Source organism: Cloeon dipterum, chromosome 4 (assembly GCF_949628265.1).
Source record: "Cloeon dipterum chromosome 4, ieCloDipt1.1, whole genome shotgun sequence".
NCBI lineage: Eukaryota > Metazoa > Arthropoda > Insecta > Ephemeroptera > Baetidae > Cloeon > Cloeon dipterum.
In genome coordinates, this window is record NC_088789.1 from 3,888,110 (window position 1) to 3,915,488 (window position 27,379).

Here is a 27,379-nt window from a genome sequence, read left to right on the forward strand (position 1 = left end):
TGTCTACAATACTTAGACTGAGTTTCGTTTTTCATGTAACTACCGTTTACTGAAGCCGACAATTCAAATCAATTTAAACGTTTCCCTGTATCAAAATCCACTTGAAAAATCCGTCAACGGAATCTTCACCTCTGTGGGCGGACATTGACGTCATTTCTATTATTTGTATGTTTCATTTCAACGAAGGAATGCTATCAGGTTTAATAATAAAAAAGTTTGTTGATGCCTGTTGTGTCAGTAATGAAGGATAAACAACAGCAATCAAAACACAACATTATTTTACATTCAGAAAAACAAAAATGTGAAAGGCTATAGATTGTTTCTATGATCTGTTTTTGCAGCGGATAGAAAGAAAAATAAGTATTGCTCGACCCCGTGGGCGCAGCATTCATGACTTAACAGTCTCGGAAGGTGTGCACCTGTGTGAATTGAATTGAATCATCTGCCGTATCCGCGCGTGAAAGAGCTCCGGAGCCGCATCTATAATTCCATCGCCGGGAATAAATCTATCCGCCGCGGAGGAAACTATCAATTATCCATCCACCGGCGATTGCGAGATTTATTTCAATTGATCTCTCGACTCGTATGCATTCAAAGGCTGAGTTACGGCGGAAAATTAGACTGCGCGCGCGAACGACAAACTTTGGCTCGGACAATTACCCCCGCGGCTCGGTTTTCGCCGTGCCGAGCTGTTGACTGCCGCACCACTATTTTTAATTTACACATACGTGCGCGATAAATTCTAATTAGGAGAGGTAATGATAAAACATGCGCTGTTGAGCGAAATTAAAAATGGCCAGACGCCGACTCGAGTGGGTAATTACGCCGTGAAGTATAAAGATAATTCCGCACCAGGAGCAATGTGTGTGTATGTGTGTGCGGTTAACGTGTAGCTGCTGCTGTTGCACTCCTTCCGAAATATTATGCACTTGTGCTTCTCGTCGTGTAATCCCGCCGTTGGTGTGAGTGTGTGTGTGTTACGTAATTAACTGCCGGCGCATCTCTGAGTATGTTTAGTTATTATTAATAAACCTGCAGCCCTGCTCTCCGCCATAATTAACCATTAGTTACTTTCAGTAGAGGAGCACCTGCTCTCGTGGAATCGAAAATTAATATGCCGCACTCTCGCATGGCGCACGTGGAGATGAGTTTTTATACTTTCGTGCCATTTTTCCCGTTCAGCAAACAAAGAGCACGACGTGGCGGGGAAATTTTTTTGCGCAAGTACGTGTACGCATAAAACATACATATTTCCGCAGACGAGAGGATAGAATATAGGAATTTTCGGCCCACTGAACAAAATAATAATGTTGTTATCAACTTTTCATATTAATTTTTAATTTGGAACACAAAGGTTTCACTTTTGACGATCCGCTCGCATGGGGAGAAATCTAATTTCTCTTCAATTGTGCAAGCTGGAAAAACGTTAGGGGGAGTTGCCATGCACATATATTCCGGATTTATTGCATCAAAGGGCTTCACGATGAAATTTTTTACCAAGCTTTGGCTCAGAACTGCAAATGTGAAGCCATCAAGACGTAAATTTTTCCTGCTCTCCATCAGTCTGGTTGGCACGCACAATTAAACCTTTGGTGCCTGGATGAAGTGCACAAAAACGGCCATTAACGGCTCGGCTCCATTGTGGCCGCGGGACTGGTAATTAAATTGTACAACAGCTCGCCAAATCACAGCAGCAGGAAAATATATATATAAGCGTGCGCGTCGAAAAGTGGGCATTATTCACTTGGGCGTCGCGGCGTCAAATTGCCCTGTTGATGGCTTCGGCTTGCTAATGCCGGCCGGACAAAAAGCATATCGGCGCTGTGCGTATTCTGGCGCTCGCTGCTGCTCGGTTTACCGCACTGGATGATGATGAATATTTGATTTTCTCTTTATGGTAGTTAGAACACACACACACATACGCCAGCGTGAAAGGAAATCCTGCGCTCCGCTTGTTTGTCGGGTCGGTTTAACGGCGGCGGCGGTGGCAGACACACACCAGGCAGGGTTGCTACTCCGCAATATCTCCCATGCATGTGCAAGTGTGTTACATACCGTGTGTGCGCGCTGCTTAATACCTACCTAGTCCCATGCACGTTGGTGTGAATTACAACCAGTTCTCGATTGTTTTTGCACACCGTCGAGGACGCGTTCTTCAACGGCAGTCGCCCCCCCCCCCCCTCCACAGTATCGAGTTTTGCGAGATGATTACCAAACCGCGATTTTCTCTTACCCTTAGGACAAACTGATCGAAGAGAATGAAGGCTGGACAATATTTTGATATTGTCAATTCAGGAAAAATTAAAACTGTGAAACGTTGTTTCATTTCGATTGGTTGAAGTTGGACGTTTAAAATTTTAAGATGATTGAGAAATTCAAAAAAAATAATTTAATTACAATCATTAATTCAATTTTAAGAATTTAAAATTTAGTTCAATTGGAGGGCTTTTAACTCCCGTTTCAATTTTATGCTTGCTGGGAAAAATTTTTAAAATTTAAATTGCTCCTTTCATTTTAGGCAATTGTTTGGTGCTTCTAAATTACTTCTACATGGATTTGTTTCAATAATAATTGCCATTTGATATAAAACAATTATTTTAAAAACGCACTCTGTAAACAAATACTTCGGTATTAACGCCCACGGTGTTTTAAATTTCCATTGATTACGCAAGTTCAATTTGAAATACATATAGTAGTGTCCTCGATTGCTGCGTCAAAGAAAGTTTTATTCACTCCGTGTAACCAAATGCTGCTACTCAATTCCGCTGCGAAAATCAATTGTGGCACAATTTACAAGGAAACGCAAACATGAGTGGAAAGCGCCTCGGGCCGCAGAGACGGCAGTGTGTGTCTGTGTGCGGTTCGTTGCAGTAGTACAAAAACAATGTACACGCCAGAGAAACGACACGTGCACGGAATAAAATCAAACGTTTCGTGGAATATCACTGGCCCATAAAGGTTTATAAATAGCGGCGTATTCATCGGTGCTTTTTTTTTATCATCATTATTGCCACTTTAATACACCTCTGCATGCGCGCCGCCGTCTTTCTTGGCGGGCACCACGCGCGCGCACACACACACACACACACACACACACTGTGTTTGTGAACGAGCGCAGTGACTGACTGGAGAGATAAAGGGGTGCTGTCGGCATGGCGCCCTCTCGCATGATATTTTAAGTGCCTACATGCACGGCGCACATTATTTTATATTGCACACACACACACACCGTGTCGGCCCACTATTGATTTTCCCTTAAACTTTCTCACGCGTCTGGATGACGACGCCAAGTCGCCTCATTTTCTTCATATCGTGCATGTAACACGCATTTGCGACGCGTATTATCGGCGAATAAAAAAAGCAGGGAATCAGCCGGGAAGTGTCGCGTAGCGCAGAAAGTGGCTAATTGCGGCGGCGTGTTTTATGACTGGGGGCAGGACTGCAGAGTCTGGGGCCGTTCCCACCAAGGTCCTGGCCTACTTACTCCGCCAGACGTAAATACCCGGCTGCGCTGGATATTTTTATGGCTCACCGAGGGTTGACGAGAGGCCGAAATTGTAATTTCCGTGAAATCACGGACGCTGCGGAACAACCCGGACACTTTCACTCACCTGAAACAAAGAAATGGAGAAATTAGAACAGTTTATACTGGAAATAATTTAGACCTCGACAATTATTTTAAATGTTAAGACTCCTGTAATGCCGGCAGTCACGAAAGCTTCTCTGCTTTACATTGAAATGAAATCATTTCTCTCTAATAACGCAATTACAGAGAATAATGGCTACTTGAAACTTTGACTGCGTTGATGGAGATTTCCATAAAGCTCTCCAAATTTCTAGGAAACGCAATCTGATTGACTTGCAAATAAATTAGCTCGATTTTTTGTGCTAGAATTGCGCATGGATGCGTTATAGATCAATAGATTTCCATCTGCAAATTGCGTAGTCCGTCAGGCTAATGTATTTTGCATTAATTTTAAGCCCCGTCTGCAGCACGACACTTAAGCCTCCTTGACGAGTAGTGCCATTAATGAAGTCCAAACAATGCAGCGTGTTAGTTGCTGTCAGTTTAAGATGTGAAGTGCAGCAAGTGTTACACTGATTGCGCCGCCCTCGCTGTGCCGCTGCTGCTTCATTTTTATTTTTCTAGTCTCGGGTAGCAGCGGCGGCGGCGAATGCACCTAGCGTCTGCAGAAAAAAGCAGCTGGCGCGGAACGCTTTCACGGGCGAACGGAACAACTTGTCAGCCCGCGCGCGCTGCAATGTATAACAAGAGACAAGTGCCATTAATAATTCAACACCTCTCGTAACGACGTTTTTAAGCAGTTCATTATGGTAATTGGCGCGAGCAGCTCCGCCTAAGGTATTTATTTTAGCTGCTCGAGATTGGAAAGAGAGAATGGGACACGTATGAACGTCGCCGAGTGAGCAATATTCACATGCGTTCCGGAAAATAAAGCCACTTCTATCTGCGGATTCGGTTTTGAAAGGAGTTCTCTGCTCCATTGAAGATGATTTTAATTAAGTGTCTTTCAAAAACCCCCCATCAAAATAAAAAATCACTCACAACAGGCCGAATTCGTGGTTAGACTCCTGAGCCAGCCAGATTTCAATGATTTGTAACGTCATCGAAGACAATCTAGCGAGATGCTCATTAGTTATTTTAATTTAATTCGAGTCCTTAGATGAATTTATTCCGGAATTGACATTTTTGGTCGACCCGTCAAAATATATAATTATTTCAAACAATGGAATTGGCAATGAATGGCTTGGGTGTCTAGCTGCAGAATTGCAGGAACCCCGCTCTTGCACTCTGTCAGTCAATTTTGTATTCATCATTCGTAACGAGAATGGTACAAGCGCCGATTAATTAAATTTTTCCACGAGGAGAATCCGAATGGAATGAAGTCTGCCGAAGATCCCTTTGCTTGGCAAGGGGGCAGGAAAATATTTTGCATTCGGATCCGAACACAGCGGCAGGAAAAAGGGATTGACATCCGAGAGTTAAAGCAAGCGGCGGGTCCCCTTTCTTTCTTCCTTTCTTTCTTTTCTATCTGCTTTTCTTTTCCCTCTCGCTTGAGGACAGCTCCACGCTGTCTGCCCGGGTCAGGGAAATAAACTGCTCATTGGAGTGCGCGGGGGCGGCGGGGGCTGATCACGATTGATTCCTCTCGTTTCCATATTACGGCCTTGGCAAAAAAAAGCCGAAACCATTTGCAGTCGTTCTCTGTCTGGCGGTGCACCGTTCGTCTTAAGAAAGAAAAACGAGAGCTTAGCGAGCTACTGCATGTAACATGAGCCGCACCGAAGCGCGCATTTATTTACTTCAAAAAGTCAAATAGCTACTCCTGCACAATCCATTCTCTATTTAACTTTAGAGGCGGAGGAAGGGGCAACCCGCCGCGCCGGCAATTCTGTCCGCGCATTAATTCAAATCTCGCCACGACACGATGCAACTCTGAAAATCATTTGTTCGCGTCAAACATGGATTCTTTTCTCAGATTTAACTGAACCGGGTTGGGAATTTCGCACGCGGCTGGTTTAAATGTCGCTTCGGATTTTGACGTTGGCTGCGGACGAGAGCGGACCGTTTCAAATTACCGACCCTAGATTTGAGGAAATGCAAAACTCGAGCATCCGCCCGGGGAAAAAGGAATAAATTACGGCGCAGAGAGTGCCACCAGCCGCGATTCGCGCGCCGAGTGTAATTTTCCAACTGAGCAAGGCCTGTTTGTTCGCCTGTCTGCGTAATTAATGGTGGTTGTGATTTGAATCTTTTGACTGGCGTGCAGTGTTTTCGGCACACGCACCCGCCGACAATGGACCAGGCCCGGCCAAAAGAGCAGACACGCCGCTGCCAGACAGCATGGCGCGCCTCCAGCCAGCGATAATCATAATAAAATATAATAGACGATGAGAGCGGCAGGAGAAAGGGGCCCCTTCAGCCGCCGCCGACGCCGTTCCTTTCACAGCTTGCCTGTGTGTGCGAGTGCACAAGCGAGCGCGCACAGGTGTCATTGATCTATTGTTGGCGCATTCCGCGTTCACGATGCCGGCTTAATAGCTGCTGCAAATGCAACACAGTTTAACGGCCCTAATAGCTTGGCTTTAATTGAAATTTTGATTTTATTCGTGTGATATATGTCGGTCTATTAAGGAGGAAGCAGCGACAATTGTATCGTTGGTTAGCGTTACTTCCTAGAGGTGCAACGTTCTCTACTTGCAGCCATAAAATAGGGATTATTTCGTAAATAATAGGGAAAATGAGAGAGGAGGCACTTTATATTGGGCAGTGCAGCATTAATTTGTGCAGCTAATTTTGTTAATACACTTCTTCGATTTGAATTTTATTTCATGAAGGATTAGTTACTATTGATGGTGCCTGAGAGGACAAAACAGTAGCTGTGTGGTACGCGAAGATTTCAAAATTTCCTCTCTTATCAAACAGTGAATAGAGATAGGATAGTGTGTTTAGTATTTTTCCCAAGGGAACGTTTTTACCAGCACAAAAAATTAACACTTCACAGGATGTTCGCGAGTTGGTATCAATTGAAATTCATCGAACGACGCTTTTTATTTCCTCCATTTTCCGCACATCTGCTACTTTTGCCGTCCACTCAGCATGCACGAGATAGCATTTTGAGAAAAAGCGCACTCCAGCACACACGTCTATTATACTCGGAGAGTCAATAGTGGTGCATCGTGACAGGTGCTCGCCGCGCGCGCAGACGTTAATGCGGCAGTAGTCTGCATTTTATTCCTCCGCGCTCTGGCCCGAGTTATGCGGTCAGAATACCAAACACTTTATCCCTTTGATAATAAAATGCACTGGGAAAATTTCCTCCCCCGCCGTTTGATAAAAATTTAATGCCGCTCGACGGCAGTAAATTCATAAAACGGATGATTTCTACACCAAATCTCCCCTCGGCATGAAATACTAGTTAGTTGAATAGTTGCCGAGGGTTGCGCGCCGGAATTTCTTCTTTCACGCACCGTAGGTGTCTGCTCGTAAATATATTCCGCTGTTCGTATTTATATATATCATAACTCGAGAAATTCTCTGCTCATTTAATTTCCATTCCATTCATTCGCCTGCTGACTGAGGAAGACGCTTTTTTATTAACAGTAAAACGGCTAGCTCCTTCAGCACGCATTTTCCGGGCGGGCTGGCTGCTTTTTGCCCTCCGCATCTCACACAAAGTCGGCACTCTCGGCAAGGGTTCTCATTTAATGAATTCACAAGCGTAGGCAGGCAGGCAGCCGGCTCAGCGAGAGTCTACATTCGCAGCAATAATAATAATAACGATTATTATTGTTCTATACACGCAGGGGCGGGGGTGTATTTGAGATTCATTTTCACATCCCCATCATTAAAGCAAAAGCTATTATTGTTAGGTCGTAAAGTTGCTCTGAGAGTTATTATATCAAGTACATGCACGCATGCGGTACATAGTATGCATATGTGTGTTCACTTATCTACGGTTTTGCATACCTGCATGTACGCGCGAATTTAATATTGGAAAACCTATACGCTGTGCCGGCGGTGGTGCAGGGTGGAGCGGAGCATCCCTTTTGCCCTGCGTGCTCCTCGCTCCGTGCGTGGATATTAATATGCTCCCGTCAGCAGCCGACATAAAACTCTTTATCGCCGTTAAATATCAACATAAAATAATTATTGTGAGCGGCGGCTGCGCCAGCAAGCGCGAAACAAATTTCAGGAAAAATTATTTGCAACTTTATTGAGAGCCGTCTCCCCTTGGTTTTAAATTAAACGCTGAAATTACTGATTGCTATCAAAGCCAGCTTTATGTTAATAATAATATAAAGAGGGGTGGAAAATTGATATCCCGACGATGACATTTTTCGAGTGGAAAACTCATTTACATCCCCATGAGATGAAGGAAAAGAGAAGAAGGTCACTGAACTTTCAAACTCGCGAGAGAAGTTTCCAACTATGGACGTGGAAAATAATCGATCAACTAATGACACGACGTCTATCCTTCAAACTTTGTAATAGTGCAAAACGTTTGACGGCGAGCATAAAGTTTTAATTCAGAGTGATATGCCATTTAAGCTGCACCGCGTGATTCGCGTTTTTATTTTCTTCTCAGCACGTGTATTACCAGGGAGATAAAATTGACTGACACAAATTTTTCTCATCCTTTAGCAAACAAAGACAGCACTTAGTAAACAATCCTCCCAGCGCCTTGACAAAAACGGCAACTATAAAATTCGCCCACGGCGTGGAATATCGCGTAGCGTGCATCTACTAACAGGGATGATCGTGGTGGGCGGGGTGGCGAATTAAACCACTTTTAATAGCAGCGCAGGGGTCTCCGTTTCGTGCGTGTGTGTCGCGTATGAGGGGATAAATCTCTCCCTCTTCCGGTGCATTATTATTTAAGCACCGGCGGTTGATCTGCGATGAAGGTCAGTCGCTGGTATTTTCTTGCCATTTGCCGACAGCCAGAGGGGTCACACAAAGGTTCTGTAATTGAATGGCGTAATTGTTCATAAGCTAATTACTTAGGCATGCTCTCCGTCCGGTGCTTGCTGTCACTTCCCATGCAGCGGAGCGCGGAAAACATAGAGAGTTAATATATTCCCGCGACGTGCAAAGGTATGCATTGAATGGAGACGTGGAATGGAAATCCGTAGAGTGCATAGGCGTACAACATTTCGTGATTCTCGGTTATTAGTAAGCTAATACGAGAACTCTCTGAGAACTTTAGCATTACTTTGGAATCAGTCCCAGATTTTTTTAACAAATATTTCCAAGAAAAAAACTACATCAGTTCCGAATCTGATTGGAAAATGATTGAAATAAAATATTAAAACATTTAAAACCTTCTCAAAATCAATACGGAGCTTGTCAATGGCTGCGAATCTCCTTCTGTCGCGACTCGCATTGAATTCATGCACATGTCTATACTCTCCATTGTCGACCGACTCCGGCACACGGATCGCAATGCCAGAGTAAAGCACATTTTCGCTTCTCTTGTGGGAATAATGCAAATGATTTTTTCAGCAAGAAAAGACAGCAGCGGCAGCGCAGCTCCTGCACAAAAGCGGCAGCAGCAGTATTATTGAGGTGCGTATCCCTGGCGAATAGGACTCTCTCTCTCTCTCGCTCTCTCTGTACTTACACACACACGTACCTCCTGCCGCTGCAAAGTAAGTAAACTCGTCGCAGTATTGTGAGCACCGCAGGGCTGTAAATTACGCGACAGCAGCAGCCGCTTTTATGCTCGGCGAGAGCAGTAGGGCAGCAACAAACAGCAGAAGACTGCTTTTTCGTTATTTATGCCTCCCCTGCGATGTCATTTGCTTGGCGAGTGAGTGAGTTATCGAGAGACCCGGCCCGCCTCCTGTCGATGCCGAAGGAAAAATAAAATCCTCCGTCATGAATTTTTTAATCAATTAATTCGCTGCACCAGCTAGGCGGTCGGAATTCGGTTTTGCGCGTATAATGGCACGACCCTGTGGCACTTTATGGTGAGCTACTACCTTGTGTGTTATCCTCTGGCAGCCGCGCCGGGTAAACAAACTTTGCAATTCCGGCAACCTATGACCTTTTACACGAGCGCAAATTAAATTTATAATTTCTCTTCTATGTTCGGTTAGTAGCGACAGCACCAGACTTGAACATTAAATTTCGCTTCGAGCAGCAATATTTTCATTTTTCTTTTTTATGCCTTTTTAATTAAAGTTGCTGCTTTGGCAAGCAGCCGAGGGGTTTTCCGACCCGCGAGTGCACAAGTTTGAGCCAACGCAACAGTTTCTGCATGAATGCCTAACACGTTGCATACTCCCCAGGGTCCGTGGCGATCGTAAAGAGAGATGCAACGCGCGCGCTGCAATATTTACCCGCCCACCGAGGACACCCCGCCGAGATGAGGGAGCAGAAAGGGCAACCCCTGCCAGGCGCACCCTTTGCAATATTTATCGCGCATTTTTGAAGCGACACCAAGAAATTACAAGTTCGCTACATGCATGCGCCATGAAGGGAAAAAGCTGGAAAATCGTTCTGTTCGATGCCAAGAGGGCAGAGTGAATTATGGATTGAAAGTTAGGGCAAAAATTCAGATGCATTCAAGATGATTTGTTGAATTATATAGACAATAAATATAAAGAAGTGAGAAGAACAATTGTGTTGTATGTTGGCTGAAATGCACCCCAACAACAACTGAATTTCTAGGGAAACATCTCGAATAATAAAGATTTCGAGATAACCAGACTGTATACAATACGGGAACGAGTGACATTATTTTCCTCTTCACCTTTCGCAATGTAGTCATATGCTATTAATTTTATTTTTCTTCGCAAAATTTTTCTGCGTGTGTATTTCTTCCAATTTTTTTTCTTATTCAAGATTTTCCTTGACGTCTGACTATTCGTAATTTTGCTGTCAGTGGCCAGCAAGTCGACAATTCTGTTTTAAATAAGTTTTCGCTCTTCAAAGGAAACCAAAAGTGGAGCGCCAGGGGTTTTTATTTAAATCGTTGACTCGCACACAGAAGCTAACCCTGCGAAATTATAATTTCACGGCCGGGCAAACTCCATTAAGTCTTCAAAGCGAGATGCCATCGCCGGAGCAGCTTCTTTCGAAATAAAGTGCCGCCCACCTCCGCTGCATAATCAATTTTCCAGCAGCTTTTTTCAACTTTTCCTCTCTTCCAACGGTGCAAAAAAATGGCCACGGATTTTTCAGCGAGACGCTGCTTTTTGCTTCGACAAGGAAAAGGGACCGACGAGGCGGCGTTCAGGTCCATTAAACTTGTAGGCCTGGATGCGGAGTAATAGTGTACAGCTGAAAATTACATAAACGGCCGAAAGAGGCAGGAACACGCTTTTCTTCCTCGTGCATGTGCCCGCTGATGAAAAAATCGATGCGCGATGTGTGCAGAAATTCATCTCCCGCTCTACGTATAGTAGCAGCAGCAGCGTGAGGGCACTCTTTCGCGGAGAACTCCAATGGGTGAGGGCGAAGGGGGTTATTTGAGAGACGTAACTTAATGGGGCGGCAATATTATACAGCCTTAGCACCCTCTGCTTTATTCCCTTAAATCGCACACGCACGCGTGTGCACGTATGGGCGCAGCGCAGTGGCGGATCTCCGACATGCTCGAAATACTCCAGCAGGCAGTTTCACATTCAACAAAACAGAGGAAGATCGCCACCCCACCTTCCCAACAGTTAAGCTTAACGCCTGATTGACCAATTTTCTTTTAAATATTTCGATTGGAAATTCTACGGGACTTGAAGGCAGCGACGTAAATTTTCAGACAGCTTACGCCACTGGGCTCGGGAAAGGAAAAATGAGCTTGTATAAGAGAGAAGCAGCAGCAGTAATTTTAGCATCAGTTGGTAATTGTCGCATAAAATAAAAAATTCAGACAGAAATGTCTTCCTAAATCATTCAAGACGTACGAGCACGGAGAGGGAAACACGATTCACCCTTCGCGCATAAAGTAAATTTTCCCCGAGTTCCCCTCACACACACACACACACGCGTGGCACAGATGATGGCTTTTTTACAACCATTAATGTCTGTTTTTTAACAAGATATGATCGGAGTCTGATTAGAGCACTGTCAGCCGCGGAGATATATACTTTTTTCCAGCCCGACGAGAGGAAAAACTGAGAACGGCGTGGCACAAAAAGTTAGCTTTTTCGGGGGGCGAAGACGATGACAGCATCACGTCGGCTGCGTTTCTTCGTTCTGGACCGTTTTAATGCGAAAAAGTGCGAGCGCGGGGTCACAACACGCTGTAATAAAACTTAAGTAACTAGTTTTGCCGTCGTGCAAAAGTAATAGTAACACGCGCACAAGAGCTGGTGTAAAAAAAGTCTGCAGCCATCCGTCCGCGCACAGCAGCGTGCGAAAGGGTGGCGAAATTGAGAGAAGTAGCAAGTTGCTGGCACAGCCTTTTTTAGTGAAAAAGTTTCAAAATCACGTCTCATTTTTCTATACTCTTAAAAAAGGGAGCAAGGTGGAACGCAACAAGCCTCCCAGACGCGTGTGCAGAGTTGTGCGAGTGAGTGTGTGCCTGTGGAAAGAAGAACACTCACACATAAGAAAAAAGAAATATATAGAGAGCACACCACACTACTTCACTCGCCCTTTGCGCGTATATAAATTGTAAAGAAAACTATGGGGAACGAGTAGGAGCCGCTGACGATTCCATTCTTTCTCATGCTACAATGAAAGCGATGTTAACGATACGAACTGTCACAGTAATCAATGCAGTCACCATCCGCGAAATTTCAGTTGAGTCATAGGATCCGGGCATTTAGATTAAATCAATATAGTGCTATATGAGATAAATAAAAACGATGTTCATTAATAAAAACAACGTACCAGACGATTCAATTATGCTTCATGGATTTTCATTTATATGTGAATGCCAGTAGATATATTTATATTAAAATTTTTAAATTCAATAATTATAAAATAATAATTAATTGAAAAAAGGAAATAATATAAATAAAATACAAAAGTTGAAAATAATGTAAAATTTTAATTAATTTAATTATATAATTAAATTTACTTAAACAAAGACAAATTAAAACTGTACTTGATTTTATTTTTAAAACATTTTTAGCATTGACACGCGCAAACACTGACCCAGATACACAATGCCGGCTGTATTCATTGGAGCAGCAAATCGCCATTTGATTAGTAATGGCCCAATATCCGTCTCGCTTTTCCCTGTGGCTGGCTCGGTCCCCGTCATCTCTTTCACCCATCCGCCTCCTGCTCATCAGAGTTATTATGGTGTTTGCGTACAGGCAGAGCGGCGCGGTCCGGCGGTATCCTCTTTAATCTAGGGCCGATCCATATAAATGTGCCCGCACATATACGTATATATAAAACAGCCAGCATGCCCGCGCTCACTCGCTCTACATGTGTGTGAGTGATGCACTGGCGGATACGTATACATACATATAAGGGTCAGTCTGGAGAGCAGCGGCCAGTTGTAATCACCTTTCCTCTGCTGGGATTGTCAAGCACACTGGACCCTTTGCCATCCATCCAGCACACTAACCTCAACCCAAATGTGCTAAAATGGAAATTCTGCCAGTGCACTGGAGGATTTCACGCACCAGAATTCGCACTGCTATCGTAAAGGCCAAATACAACACAGCTCTGCTGGAAACGATTAATAATGTTTGAATTCAACCCCCGCGCGTCTTCTAACTACAAAAGGCGAATTTCTCTACTGAAAATCAAACTGTGGTTGAATTTCTTCGGAATTAGAGCCATGCACGCTGCTCCAAAGTTTAATACCCAAGTGCGGGAATTTTGGGCCACACAAAGTTCGGTACGTGCTTGCAATCCTGCGGGACTGTTCTCGCAAGTCTGGCTGGTAATTTAGGGCGCGCGCGGTCTCCGCTGAACGGCTCAGTGTGTGTGCTGTGCTAATTAGAAACTGAGAGACCCAAAGCGTCACCATGCTTCGGCCCCATGTATATATTCGACTGCCAGCCACCATACATATACGCATTTTATTTGAAATGTAAACACGCGGCCGACCAATGTCAGCCTACACACTCGCAGATATATGCAGTATTTGTGTTGGTAAAAGAGAGAGGCTTTCCACTGAGTCTCTTCGCCGCCCGCCGCTGCCACCGCTTTATTGCCCTTCTTTCAGCTACTTAATGCAGAACAATACGCAGCGTTATTATTTGCCTGTGTATAGGAGCAAGAGAGAGAGAGAAGGCCGAACAAAACACACTGCAGCTTTTGTCTAATAATACGTACACGCGCATTCCGTCTCGTTTTTTGGCCCCGCCGAATATGCACGCGCTCTTTGTCTTCTCATTTTCATGAGACTGAACAAACATAGAATTTGCATTCACAAGTGTGCTGCGTGTAGTTCAAAGTAATGCAAACACGAGGTTTTCAAAAACAAACGATCGAGATACAGTTTGTGAAATTTTCTGCAATTGATTTTACCATTGCGTTACTGCTTTTTTTGCGAATGGAAACCATGCAGGAAAAGGCTTTTTCCGAAATCGACAGCGAGCGAGAAATGCCTTGTATGGAGCACTTTGAGGTTGAAACGGGTTTCGCGGTCGATGGTCCATTTTTCACATCCCGGCTGCATACTTCAATCGTGAAATCCGCGAGGGAGGGCGAAACGCGCGGATTCCGCTCAAATGTTTTTCGATTTGCGAGCCAGCAGACGATCAAGTTGCGCGCTCGCAAACAAAAACAAACAAACAAGCGATGAAAAAATGATAGGCAATTGGAGAGCCCGTCGTAAAAGAGAGGGAAAGTAGAAATTTTCAGCGCAATTTGCTATTTGCTTTATATTTCAATAAACATACACTGCGTTGAGGGGAGAAAGAGAGCGAGTGAATGTGCAAGGGAAAATGGTTCGGAAAGGGCGAGCTCTCCAGAGAAATGCTCTTTCACCTTTGTCCGAAAAGGAGTGCAAGATTGCACGCACCACAAACTCTGAGAGGGAGGCGAAGAAAGGTATGCAACTGGCATTAAGCGAGACTGTGCGGTGTACGTGCATAAGGTACACACATACACAGAGTTGAACGAGAGAGAGAGAGAGAGAAAGAGAGTCAGAGAGTCGGAGGCGCGACTCATCATTTCATAGTGCTCAAGCCACTGGAATTGATTGTGCACCTCACAATGGCGTGTCTGCTGCAATATAACGGCCGGCAGGAGAAAAGAGCAGGCAGGGGATTCTCCACATAAAGAAAAAGAGCCGCCGACGAGCAACTTTTGGTATGTGTGTGTGTGTGTGTGTGTGTGCGAGAGGCTCTGTACTCGCAGCAGCAGGCCGGAGGATCGATGAGAGCAAGAAAAAGAAAGGTCGTCCGTTTTTGTGCACCAACTTTTTCTCCAGCCACCAGCCTGCGTCTTTCTCTCGCCCGCCCTTAATATTGTATAAAGGGGGTTATGCATGGAATTGCCGGCGTCCCTAGCTTTGCCTTTTTTCGTCCTGGCTACGATCTGCAGGAATGTGTTGCTCGGAATTCTGCCACCGTAGGTGCCAATTTTTTGCCCGCCAAACTTTTGGAATTTATTCAATTTCCAACTCGTCCCTTTGATTCGTCGCACGCACGCTGTAATTATATTTGCTCCTTTCTTCCTACGCGACTTGCTTCCGACCAAAAGCCCACTTTGTTTTTGCACGTTATAATGGATGACGTGGAATTCTTCGTCTACCACAACTTTGCAAGCCACCCATTAAGCAGAAAATCGGATAATATTTAAATTATTGAACTTCAGCTAAAACACAGGCCAGAAGCGCGGCTAGATTTTTTTGTCCTGATACCTCACATCCACCGTTTGTAAATTAAAACGTTCAGGTGACTTTAAGGCCAAACTTTAAGTGTCTCACAGTAAATTTTAATGCAGATAGACTGAACTTTCCTCGGTCTGAAGCTCAAAGGTTCGTGAGTTTTGTTATTAAATATTAAGCCCGCATACACGCACGCGTAATATCTTTAGCTGTTTAAAATTTCAGGCTCACTAAAATTTAATTGCGTGCCGAGGGCGAACTAGATAAGTGCCTTACGCGGGGAGAGCTTGCACGCCGCAGGAAAACGCCGGCTCTCTCTCTCGCGCGCGCACACAGCAGCCACCGCTGAAAGGGGTAAATAAATGTTGATAATCTTGAAATTTATTGTCCTCTTTGGCGAGCATGCATAACTCTTCGAGTCCATTACCAAGCCGGCACATTCCGTGCCGGCAGAAGCTCGGCCGAACACGCGGCACTGCACACCACTAGACACCCTGCACGGCATCGTATTATGACTCTAAAACGACATATGGTCACTTAACTGCGATACACAGAAAAGAGAGTGCTTGCACGTATCATTTTGCACTCCGGCTCACCCTTGCAAACGTTGCCTCCGGTACGCGAGGAATGAAATCAATTAAAACTAAAAAAAAAAACGGCAAATTGTTATTAAAACAACCCAATGAAATTTAAAATTCCAATTTCATTTGATTTAATTGAACCAACCGCATTTTATCTCTCCTAAAGCATTTGGGATCTATGTAGAAATCAGTGAACGAATATTGATTTCTCATTGTGACTCAATTTGGCGAATATTTCTTTTTAATTAAAGCGCTGAATTAGTTTTTTTTAGCTATTTTTCTAATGATAGAGATAATGTTTTGACTATTTAGCAAGAATAAACAATTGAAAAATCGCGTTCAGGTGGCAACATACAAGTGTACTTTGCACATTTTGCATAGTGGGTGAGTGCAAGGCGTCCCGCATGCACGTTATACGTTATACATATATGTAATATAAAGAACAAGCGAGGTAACGGCTGTGTAAAATGATATAAGCCACGTTATTATTATTACTCGTTACTCGGCGTACGGAGTAAAGAGATGGTGTGGCGGCGGGATGAGAGCGGCTGAAGGCTTTCCATCATGCCTAGCTGGCTGCTCGTCGCATTAATCCTGTAATTCCATCCTTTAAGTCATTAATAAAACTGCTGCTGCCTCCGCCGCCGCTAAGGCTCTTCATGAGGCGAGGATATTAATAAGGGATGAAGTCTAATATGTACGGTTTAGTCGAGTGGGTTGCCCGATAGACGCCGCCTGGACGAAGTGCCAGATTCTCTCTATTGTGCACAACACTGACCACCCAGCTATTTGATTTCCGAGACAACCCAAACGTCTCCTAGCACGTAGCAATTTATTTTCAATAATGCATTCTTGTGAATATGCTTGAAATGATTTACACCAAAAATAAAAAAGACAGATTGATGGTTCTCTGCTTAAAAGGACCACTTAATATCACCCGTGCTAATTTCGCATAAAAATTCGAGTTAAAACCTAGTTTAAAGGCCGTAAAACTATTCAATTAAACGGTTTTACAGCCGCAGCACCATAAAGAGTTGACGGCATCGAATGAGCTTCCCACAGATTTTTTGCCTCCGCGCAGCTGTGAATTAGGCAGGCGAGGAACAACTCCGATTTCCCTCCCCGGCGATTCCAACGAGGTCTGCCCACGGAAATTGTAATTAACGACACGCTTTACGCCACGCAGGCACTGCAGCAGCGATATTCCACGCGCATACGCCGCGTGTCATTAGGTCCATACTAATGAGAAAAATGTTGTTCTCGCACTCCCCCAAATCTGGCCATGAAATTTGACGGCGCGCTGACAACGACACGAGAATTTATAGCCTCATAAACAGCATTTGTAAAAACCTTTACGACTTTTCTGCTGATGCACACTCTCATACTGACGAAAACAGAGCCAACCACTTCACTCGGCCATCTATTAAATTTGGATATTCAATAACAACGTTCTCGCCAAGTGCAGGAAAACACGTTGCTATGTTAAAAAAACAAACTGTAAGCAGCTTCTTTTTCTCCACTTGTTTAAACATTCAAACACCGATGCATTTCTGATTTTCTACGCCAAAATATCCACCGTGTTCATCGCCTGGGTGAGAATCTATCGTCCCAAAGCCCAATAAAACCCTTTTCCCCCATAAGCCAGCGGTTGAACACGATTTTCGATTCCAGCAGACAGTCTGCATTATGCATACGTAATCGGTACATCCTGTTCCTTCTCTCTCTTGAATTCCTACCACCGTATTCTAAGCCGGCTTATTACTTTCTTATACGGAAAGTACTTGATTCCGATCAAATTTGCCGTCGGAGAATACAATTTCACAAGCACGGCGACGCCGGCGGTTCCCCCCTTGGCGGCGCCCTTTCCACTGCTAAATGAAGTGTCATAATCTGCAATCTGCAGTGACTTCGTCATAAATATTCATTCGGCACGAGTGCCTTAACATTATTTCGTAATTGAGTTGGGAGCATCTTCTCGACTTTTGATGTGCGCGCCTTCAACAAGCGGAGTACGAGTGCGTGTGTCTGTTGTTGCACGGGACGAGGACAAGTAGTGAGCGAGTGTGTAGAAGCCGAGATAGTTGCATGCGGAGAAAATTGAATGCGAAAATATACGTGGAGAGTAACTTGAGCACCTTGTTATGCACGGAGGGAGCACGGGGGGCGGACGGGCGGGCGGGAGGCTCGGCGGTGGGTGAGGAGCATTCTGCTTTTGATATCGGATACCTTTTCGGTGCTGCGTTGCTGCCCTCGCATACAACCTAGTTGACTTCGATTTATCACAAGACGCTCGCTCGACAAGCGGGTGCTGCTGCCGCTGAACCCGTCGTTTATTAGCACGGCTTCCATGAGACAGAAATACGAGTTACAAATCAGCAATTGCACGGCGAATGTCTCTTTCTTTCCCTCGTTGCCGTGTAATTATTTCGAGCTTAATTACTCGCTCGTCGTGCTCGTTGAATGAGAGATTGAAAAATCGCCTGTGATTAAATGGCACCTCCGTTCGACGTCCTGCGCTCGTAATTGAGCTAGGCAACCGTCACTACTTCTTTTCTCGCACAATGGGGGCGGACTGGTGCGCTCACTCAGAAGGCATAAAGGTTTGCAGGCAAAAATTTTTCACGGAAAATTCGCCTGGAACTTCATTATTTGTGGATGAGAGTTCGAAAAGCTAATTTCTCCCGGCGTTTTGAATATCGAGTCAATATTTGAGAAGCTAAATTTTTAATCTCTCTCCTCGGTTGTTCTGTCGTCTGCTAAACTCCGTGTTTCTAAATCGAGCCTTCCAATTTCTGAGAAACAACGAAATAGATTGACATCCTGTTGAATCCGTGTCTGTCCGTTCCTGCCGAGGAGGGAAACCTACTTGCTGACGCTGCGAGGCAGAAAGGGGTAAAGCAAGAGGGAGCTTCCTTTCCTTTCGCCACCAGTGTCCTCGCCCGGCCTTAATTAGATGAAAAAGTAATTAAAAATGAATTATTCTGCCGTGCGACTTGAAAAGGAGCTGCGAAACACAAATTGTGCGTCGAGAGAGTGAAAGGGAGGGAATTTTTCATAGCCGGAGTCAGGCGAGATCAGTTTACACACTCTGCTTTTCGTATTCTGCTGCTGGTGCGAAAGGAGTGAGCTCGCTCGCTCGCTCGCAGATCTAATACTAGCTCCGGCGGCAGCGGCGCTCGGCAAGACAGGGCCATATGAAATTACATTCCCCAAGTGTCACACAGCAGACCACGGCCTGGTATCTCACGCGGCGGCATGTGCCCTTCAGACCCTTCACCCTGCATGAATGCGAGAAAATCACTGGAATAAGAGGCGACACCAAACTTAATTATACTGGGGCTGTGCCGTGCCAGTTTCAAATGGGAGAAGCGCCGCTCTGAGAGTGTTTGCGAAGTATTCCGTGCCTTCAGCACTATTAAACTTTCTGTCTTGCGCGATCTCTCTCTCTCTCTCTCTCTCTCTCTCTCGCACGCGCCAGCTATGAGTGAGAGCAGAGGAAGTATTTAATTGCGGCTTGAATGCATATGTTTTAGAAATGAATGTTTGAATAAAGACTCGTTTGTTTGCCTCGCGAGTGGAGTGTGCACCAGAGATGAAAAAGAGAGGAGAAATATATATTTCCCTCTACTTGTTAGCCCAGCTCCGTGGTAAAATGCACTCGACAAGTTTTGATTCTAGTTCCGTATTTTAATATTTAAATGTATGAACCCATTAAAATATGAAAATAGTACATAGTCTAGACGTTGGTGTTGCAGGCGTCGGGAAATTCCCGCTTGACATTGTTGACTGGCGTTTAAATTGCTCTCGGAGCAAAAAATTACTTAGTCCTGTCACTCCAGCTTTTGCTAAAAGGTATCAAGTGCGCGCGGCACTTCGCGATTCCAGCCCGCTGCACACACATAATACAGTTTTAAATCCTTTATATGTGTCGCATTGCAAGCGAGCGCAATTTTACTTTTTTACATTCGTACACACTCTCAAACATTCGCCGCCGCGAGCTAGCTGAACTGTACTCCCCGAGCTGCTGCTGCTGCTGGAATGCAGGCAGCAGAAGCTCGGGTTTTATTAGCTGCCGCTGGAGAGAGAAGCGTCGCGCGAGCACCAGTAAGTGTTCTATATGCGTCCTTTTCTTTCACTGATGTCTTCTCCTTGGGTGAGCACAACAGCAATATTTTTCTTGTTTTACCCTCATTGTACATGCAAACGATCATAAAGAGACTAATTCAACTAAAGTAATTACAATAAAAAGTTGTTCGTCGCGCAGCACGCGCCACGCTCACTCTCGAGCGCTAGCTGCTTCTGGCGAGAGCGAAATAATTTCGCCGCTCCGTTGGGGTTATGTGTGCAGCGAATGTAATCTTGGCTCCATTTTCTGCACGTTTTATTAAAGAATGGCGGAGACCAGGCTGCAATATACGTACACACAATACGAACAAGCAGTGTGTCTCGGCTGGCTAGTATTGGCGCAGAGAGTGGCGCATCTGGCTCGCAAGACATTTTGCTCGAGTATTGGAGCAAACCACTTTAAGAAGTACGGAGCTTGCGGGCGAGCGGGCGGGCGGGCGGGCGGCAGCCGAGCTAAAGGGTTCATCTGGACCAGCCGCACGCTACCCACAAAATGCTCTTCCACCTCGCCACAATTTTACTCCACATACTCGACCGAGGCGACCGGCTGGCCGCCCTCCGCCCACTTTTGTTAGACGCACGACCGATGACCATATGGTCCACGAGCGACGCGTCTCCCTCATTATTTTCTGCTGTCCATTTCGGAACGCAATCCATCCCACGCCGCCGCCGGCTTTCCAGGATAAATGCGCGCCCAGTGAAAAAGCTGCAGCAGTGCGGGGCCTCAATAAGCTGGTTCTCTGTCTGTTTGTCTCTGTTTGTTTAGCTCCGCACTTGATGTGTTGCATTGTTAGAACGAGAGCTTGATTTATAAGGCGGTTTTGGGGCCGCGCGGCTCCCAACACTCCTTTATCCCATGTGTTGAATTCCGAGTGCCTCCAACTTGTTCCCGACTCTTGAAATTGGGAGGCGGAAATGAGCTCTTACCCTTGTTGAATTTTGGCAGCATTGCTAATAGATACGAGGAAGGAAATACAAGCTAGAAGAACAAATCTCACTCGCAGAAATATTTAGCATTGTATTTATTTTTTAAACAGCTTCATTTTTTAAAAATTGAATTTTTGATTAAAGTAAGGAAGCAGGAAAATATTATTTTAAAATAATTGAATTTTTTTAAATTTATGAAATAAATTTCTGTCATGTCTTAAGCTGAAAACAAACTCTAGTTTCAACGCTTAAAATCTTTGAAATTTCCTTCCATCAAGTTAAGCGACCAGAAAAAATCCATACGAAAACTTTTAAATCATTCGGAAGAAGTTATAAACCAGGCAGCGAGGAAAATAAATCCACCTTAACTGGGTGGCTCAAATAAATCACTTAAATTCGCTCTAACTGCTTTTACGCGATTGCAGGGGGTTGACAGGAGAACAGCGCGCAGGGCTAAAAGTCCTAAAAAGAGCACCAACTTAAGTTCTTTCGTGTTTGGCAGCGTTAAGAGCTCTTATCTCTCAGACAATTACTTTGTTGTTAAGACACATTTTTCCTCCTTTTAGCTAGAGGACGACGGCGGCGCACCGGCAGCAGCAGCAGCAGCACATATCACTCGGAAAGAACTCTCGTTGTCGTCGTCTTCAACGTCGGCGGCGGCGGCGGAGGCAGCAGCGGCGGCAGCGGCGAAACTTGAGAGCGAAAGAAAGTGTTGTGCCTTCTCGGGGGCATGTGTTTGAAGAGATGTAACATGGTCCCACTCACTTTATACTTTGGCAAGAGACTGTATTTGCAATGCAAATATCGGCGGAGCATACCGAGAGGGTGGCCGGGCTGCCGCTTCCTAGGGGTGGCACGCGCGCTGCAATTCCCCATCAGCAGCTCAAGCGCAGACATACTTGGTTGGTTTGTACACATGCGGGGTCTCTGTAACTTTCTTTCGCAACATGATTGTCTCGTGGCATGCATCAGGCCGCCTGTAGCATAAAGCATGAATGGCAAAGTGGTTGCGCTCCGCGAGTGTAAACAAAACAAACTTCTTGTGCCCCGCCGGCTTATGCGGCCATAAAGCTAGCTGCCTGCCAAAAGACGAGCAGTGCTCTATGAGAATTTTACTTGCTCCTCGCGCGCTGATGGAGGTCGGACGGGGAACTATTTCCGTGGGGACCGCCGCGCCAAATGAGGGCCTGACGAGATGGAGTCATTCGTGATTTATTTGAAATTAATGAAGCCGTCGGCGAAGGGGTGCGATAATTGGTCTTTATGAATTATTTATCCCCTAAGCGAGACAAGTTTCTTTGTGACTTTGAGCCTCCTGTTTTTGCTAATTCCTACAGTTTGAGCAAATCTTTGTAATCTGAATATCAAAGCGCTGCTGAGATTTCCAAGAGCGTCGAGTCCTGCAGGTTGCATAACTTTGTATATTTTATTGTTTGCGGTACGCTTTTTGCTGCGAAACTGCACAGTCAGCGAGTTAAATTGAGCTTGAAATTTAGGCACGCAGGGCGAATGCCGATGCTGCGCCACCATTTTCAAATTCCATCCCCTTAAACTGCATAAAAATTGCTTTCGCATTTTACCCCCCAAGTGTGTATATATTTGCATCTCGTCTGGTAGTATAAAAAAGACGTCACAATGCGCTGCAAATTTACAATGACGTCTATTGTCAGGCTGTGCGAAAGCTCTTTGCTTAAATTGGTCGCGTCACGACCTCTAGGTCCCAAAGTAACTCGTTCACTTTATGGCTCATGCATACGAGCAGGCTGCTTTGCTTGTAAACACAGTACGGACGGAGTACTGGTTGCACTGGTGACACGGAGCGACACACAGGCAGCGCGCGCGCAAACTTAACTTCCACACACCCAAATAAGACAAGGCAAATTGCAAGCAACTTTGCGCGCCGCACCTGCTGTTTGCTCAGCCAAGCAAATGGAGTGGAAATGTCACAGCCTCGAGGGTTGCAAACTCGGCAGCCGCCGCCGACGCCGCCGCCTGTGTAATGTACTTACACCTTTATTTTTCGCTTTTCGTGTAAATAAATTCACAACAGCGCTGCACTCTGGCAAATTAGCAATCTCGTCCGTTATTCGCCTGCACACGGACGGCATTATTTCACACTGCTCAGGAGAAGGATTTTAATTTCCGAAGCTTTGTGTTCTGTGCACCTGCTGGAAAGCTTTGCAAATGAGAAACGTGAACTGGAGAATTTTGCGGTCCACTCATGCCAATATTCTGAGCAATAAACGTGCCAGACATTTTTTTCTCTTCCCGGTTTAATGAAATTGTGTCTGCGTTTCCCTGTTCTATGATTTTATGGGGCTCACTCACCCATGACAAGTAAAATTTATTGACCTAAATACCGACAAAATACATTAAACAAAAGGTTTCATGCAGTTCCTGTTAGCCAGGAAGAGTGGAGTCCTACGTAGACCATCAACAATCCATTCTGCTGATTCACCGAGCTGTATGTCTGTGGTTTTCACAATTATATATATCATTTTGCTTTCATAGAAAATGGTTTCAAGTTCATTCTACTTATATTTTCTGTTTCTAAATTTGTTAAAAATAAAACGAGACAACTCTGCTGAAATTTTTCGTCTGTTATTTTTGTGTCAGGTAAGATCATCCTCAGAGAAATTTTTTCCTTCATATTTTTACTACAATTTATATTATTAATTTTACATCTTTGTGTTACTTAAAAGTACTAAGCGGCATTAATTGCCAAAAATTAGCGATCACAAAAAAGCTACTTTTTTAAATTGGCTAAGACAAGATCAAATCATGAATTCCACTCCGCGAATCTCTTGCAAGGTTCCATTTATATAAGTGCACTGCAAGGTTTTAACGAGCGCTGCATATCTTATAAATTGTACATGCACTCGAGGGGGGCGCGAGAGGAGTTGTATAATTAATCTACTAACTTCCCTGCATTCGGGTCCGTGGAGAGGAATAATTACACAAAGAGTCAGCGCCGAATCCGCCGTCTTTGCAACATGAATAATGCGGCCAACATGCTTTACCTGCGAACAGAGAAAGGAAAAAGTCAGCAATGATAAATCGCGCCGAGAGCCGACGGTCGCCTGTATATATATTTTACTCTTGTATTATTATTTAAAACGGACGCTACTAGGCAATTTGTTACGCTGCGTGTGTGTGTTTTGCGCAAAAAGCAGCGAAAGCCATTTCGGCCGGCAGCTCTTTTCCACCCTTTTTCCTCTTTCATTCTTTCTTTCTCATACACACACGCACGCGGCGAGCAACAGCAGAGGCTCAATACACATTAAAGAGATACACCTTGCGTCGCGCCACTCTGATTCATACGTCTTTGTCAAATGAAGATTGCGCACGCAAAAAGTCGGGGCAGTTTTTGCAGCGCTATCGCTCGGGCGAAATCTACAAAGCACGCCGACGACAGCTAGCCTCTTTTTCGCCTTTTCCCACCGGGGACTTAAATCTGAAAAGAATTTAATCCCTCTGCGTGTGCTGCTTTCCGGTTTATAGCCTGCTTTTCTATAAGGTCGCGCCGTGCCACCAACGCATTTTCTTAATCGCCTTACAACTCAAAAAGGCGATGATTAAACGCAAAACAGCGTGAGTGCGAACAACGCAGGTGAGGTTGAGATTTGTTTTTTGAGTCTGTAAATATTGGTTTGAAACAAATAAAAGTTTCGCCTGGTATAATTTATGCGTTTAAATGAGGGTGTAATTTGCTGGCTTTTGATGATTTATAATCAAAGACTAGAAAAAAACCTGCAATTTGAGTACCATCCAATTCGGACTCGTCAAATAAACGGTTTGCGTCGAGCTTTCGCAATTTGCAAAAAAAATAGTCCCAGCTGGGAGAACAAACTTACATATAGGTCTAAGCATCCATTCAAAACACGCAGAAAACCTGAAGGAAATGAAATATAAGAAAACATCTATCTAATTGCATATCTGAGTGAGCACATCTCTGTACCCCGTAGCGTAGAGTTTAAATTACAAAGTGCCTCGCTTTGTGATGATAAAAAATTAATCTCCTTTTCGTAACAAACGAAAGGCGGATACGGTATAGTACGCACGAGCTTCTATTTAATTTCCAGACATTTCTCCGAGCAGCAGCAGCAGCAGCAGGGTGTTTCTTTTGTGCCCGAGTGTTAAGGAGAAACAGCGCACAGCAACATTTTATAACATCAAATACCAGTGCGTATTAAAATTACGCACAGAAGCAAAAGAGTTTAAATCCTCGGCTCGCCTGGCTGCTCTTCTCTGCTCCGCGCGTTGTTGATCCTTATGGCTTGTCTGTCTGCTTGATTTATACGCTTTTATCCCCTTAATCTTGGGAGGTCCTAACACTCACACACCTGCAGTGCCATAAACCCACCAGGCATACGCGGCAGCAACAGCGAAGTTCTCCAAATGCAGAGCGCATAGGAGTCAAAAATCATTCGGCTCGCATCGAATCGAATACGTTATATAAAAATGAGCATGTCACTGGTAGGACGAGCCAAGAGACTGATTTATCGCGCTGTTTGCCGAGCTCAGCACTTTTTGTGAAATTGTGACGATCTCCTTTGAACGGGGGCGTGAAAAGATTTTATTTTTTGCACTGATAATATTTTTAATAAATTTCCTCCCCATTTTGTGTAGAAAGCTTTTAGCTGAGCGTTCAGAAAAAATAGTAAAACGGGTTCAATTCAACTTGGATTTATTTCCATTTCTTTCTTTTTGGAGAGGTTTGAAAAATTAATATATTTTTCACGCCCCCAGCATGAATGGCAGCAATCCATTATCAGGACAAATTGAATTTTTCTCCCACTTGCAGCGGCCCATTACCACGACAATAACAATGCATTTTTATGCCTCCAAGGAGGTGGAAGTGCATTTGTCCTGACTGCGTCGAGTTTCCTCTTTCCTGCGGAGCTGCCTCTCGAGCACTGGCAATTTTATTGCTCTCGCCACCGCATCTCTGCACATTCGCACATAAAGTCCGACTATTACAAGCAGAGTTATAATATAATGGCTCTTGCGGTTTTTACTCTCGGTTGCTGGCGCCTCGCGTGCACAATAGAAAATTATACAGCGCAGCAGGTAAATATTTTAATCCTGAATTATTCTGACATAGGAAACAATTTTCGCTTGTTTTTCCCCAGGGAAACTTCTTGCCAGCCGCAATTGCAACCCTTCCGCCACACTCTATGGAGCAAGAAATATTTGGAGAGGCCCTAATATGCGTCAGGTCCGAAAATTTCCTCCTCAGAGCCGGCTGAGGGGAGATTTAAAGCATTTTTTACGTGAATTCCTCGCTGCTTGTGTCACCCAACGCTGAACACGGAAATCTTTTTAGGAGACATGCGAATGGCAGTGAGTGGGGAGCGGAGAATATGATTAGGGACGTGAAAAAGGTGTTTTTATGAATGGGATATTTGAAATCTCCAGAAGAAATAATTTATATTTTTTGTTGCTACGAAATTTTCCCCTCGGTATTTTGCCTGTAAGAAAATATATTTATTTGATGAGATGAATCATCATGATAAATTTAATACAGCCCCTAAATACATGCCTTTCGTTTCTGAATTCGGTGTCAAGGGATTAAAATGTTTGGTCTTTTTTAGCGAAGATCGAATGCCCCCTATTAAATTAGACTACGTTTCACATCCCGAGACGGCTGCTGAGATGCCGTTCCTGCGACTGATCCGGCTTTGAAGCAGCGAGTTTCATCAAAAGGAAGCGGCCAATTGACACACAAGTCGTCAACAAGCAGGTAGAGAGGCGGTGCATGCACCCCTTGTTAATCCCGTCCGCCGCTCTCTCTTAGCCCTATGCATGTGCACGCTTGCCTGACGAGCAGCTATTTTGTCGGCCACTTAAGCGGCTGCAGGTTAAAAGGCAGGCACCGTCTATTTAATAATTTATTCTTTTGTGCGAGCTGGAAATTTACCTGCACACGCGGCCGGCTACGAAATATTTCATATCGCATTTGCTGCGCCAAAGTCAGCCTTGGAGGCTAGCCTCTTTGTATATTCATATGCACACTCACTCTCACAAAGGAGATTCCTGCGGCAGCGCAGCTATGTCACCACTCCGCCGCCGTCGCCGCCGCCATCGCTATTATGTGACGCGAATAACAAAGCCTTTTTAATATGAACCTGCTGATCTCTCGGCAGCTCTCCCGACTTCATTCCGGCGTCTTGTGAATAAATTTGTCCATTAATTGCGTTATCTTCCCTCTTGCGCTGAATTTGATTGCGCCTCGACTATTATTAGAAAGCAGTTGATTGGGTGGAACGATGAATGTTTAATCAGTGTCTCGCATATTCCGAAAAAAGAGTGGGTGGATTCAAAGCACAGTTCGTGTTAAACCGGAATTAGCTTCACAAACACTCCTCGTCCCATGTTAATACGAGTGTTGACCCCCGACAAATTGCTAATCCACTCAAAAGTATAGTGAGCTAATGATTTGAAACTGCGAGCCCTGTGGGCAACATCGGTGATCAGGCA

General features: G+C 44.7%; 1 protein-coding gene and 1 long non-coding RNA gene across 3 annotated transcripts in view; both read right to left on the bottom strand.

Annotated features, from left to right (window-relative positions):
- LOC135944602 (uncharacterized) overlaps window positions 1-24,467 on the bottom strand; it is a 54,955-nt gene extending 30,488 nt beyond the window's left edge. For both annotated transcript variants that reach the window (XR_010575350.1, XR_010575349.1), the window contains exons 1-2: window positions 23,821-24,467; window positions 3,485-3,611 (exon numbers count right to left, since the gene is read on the bottom strand). This is a non-coding gene — a long non-coding RNA (uncharacterized LOC135944602). The remainder of the gene's footprint in view (window positions 1-3,484; window positions 3,612-23,820) is intronic.
- The window catches only part of LOC135944600 (Krueppel-like factor 6), a 249,643-nt gene that overhangs the window by 126,784 nt on the left and 95,480 nt on the right, over window positions 1-27,379 (bottom strand). The gene's annotated exons all lie outside the window — the stretch shown is intronic.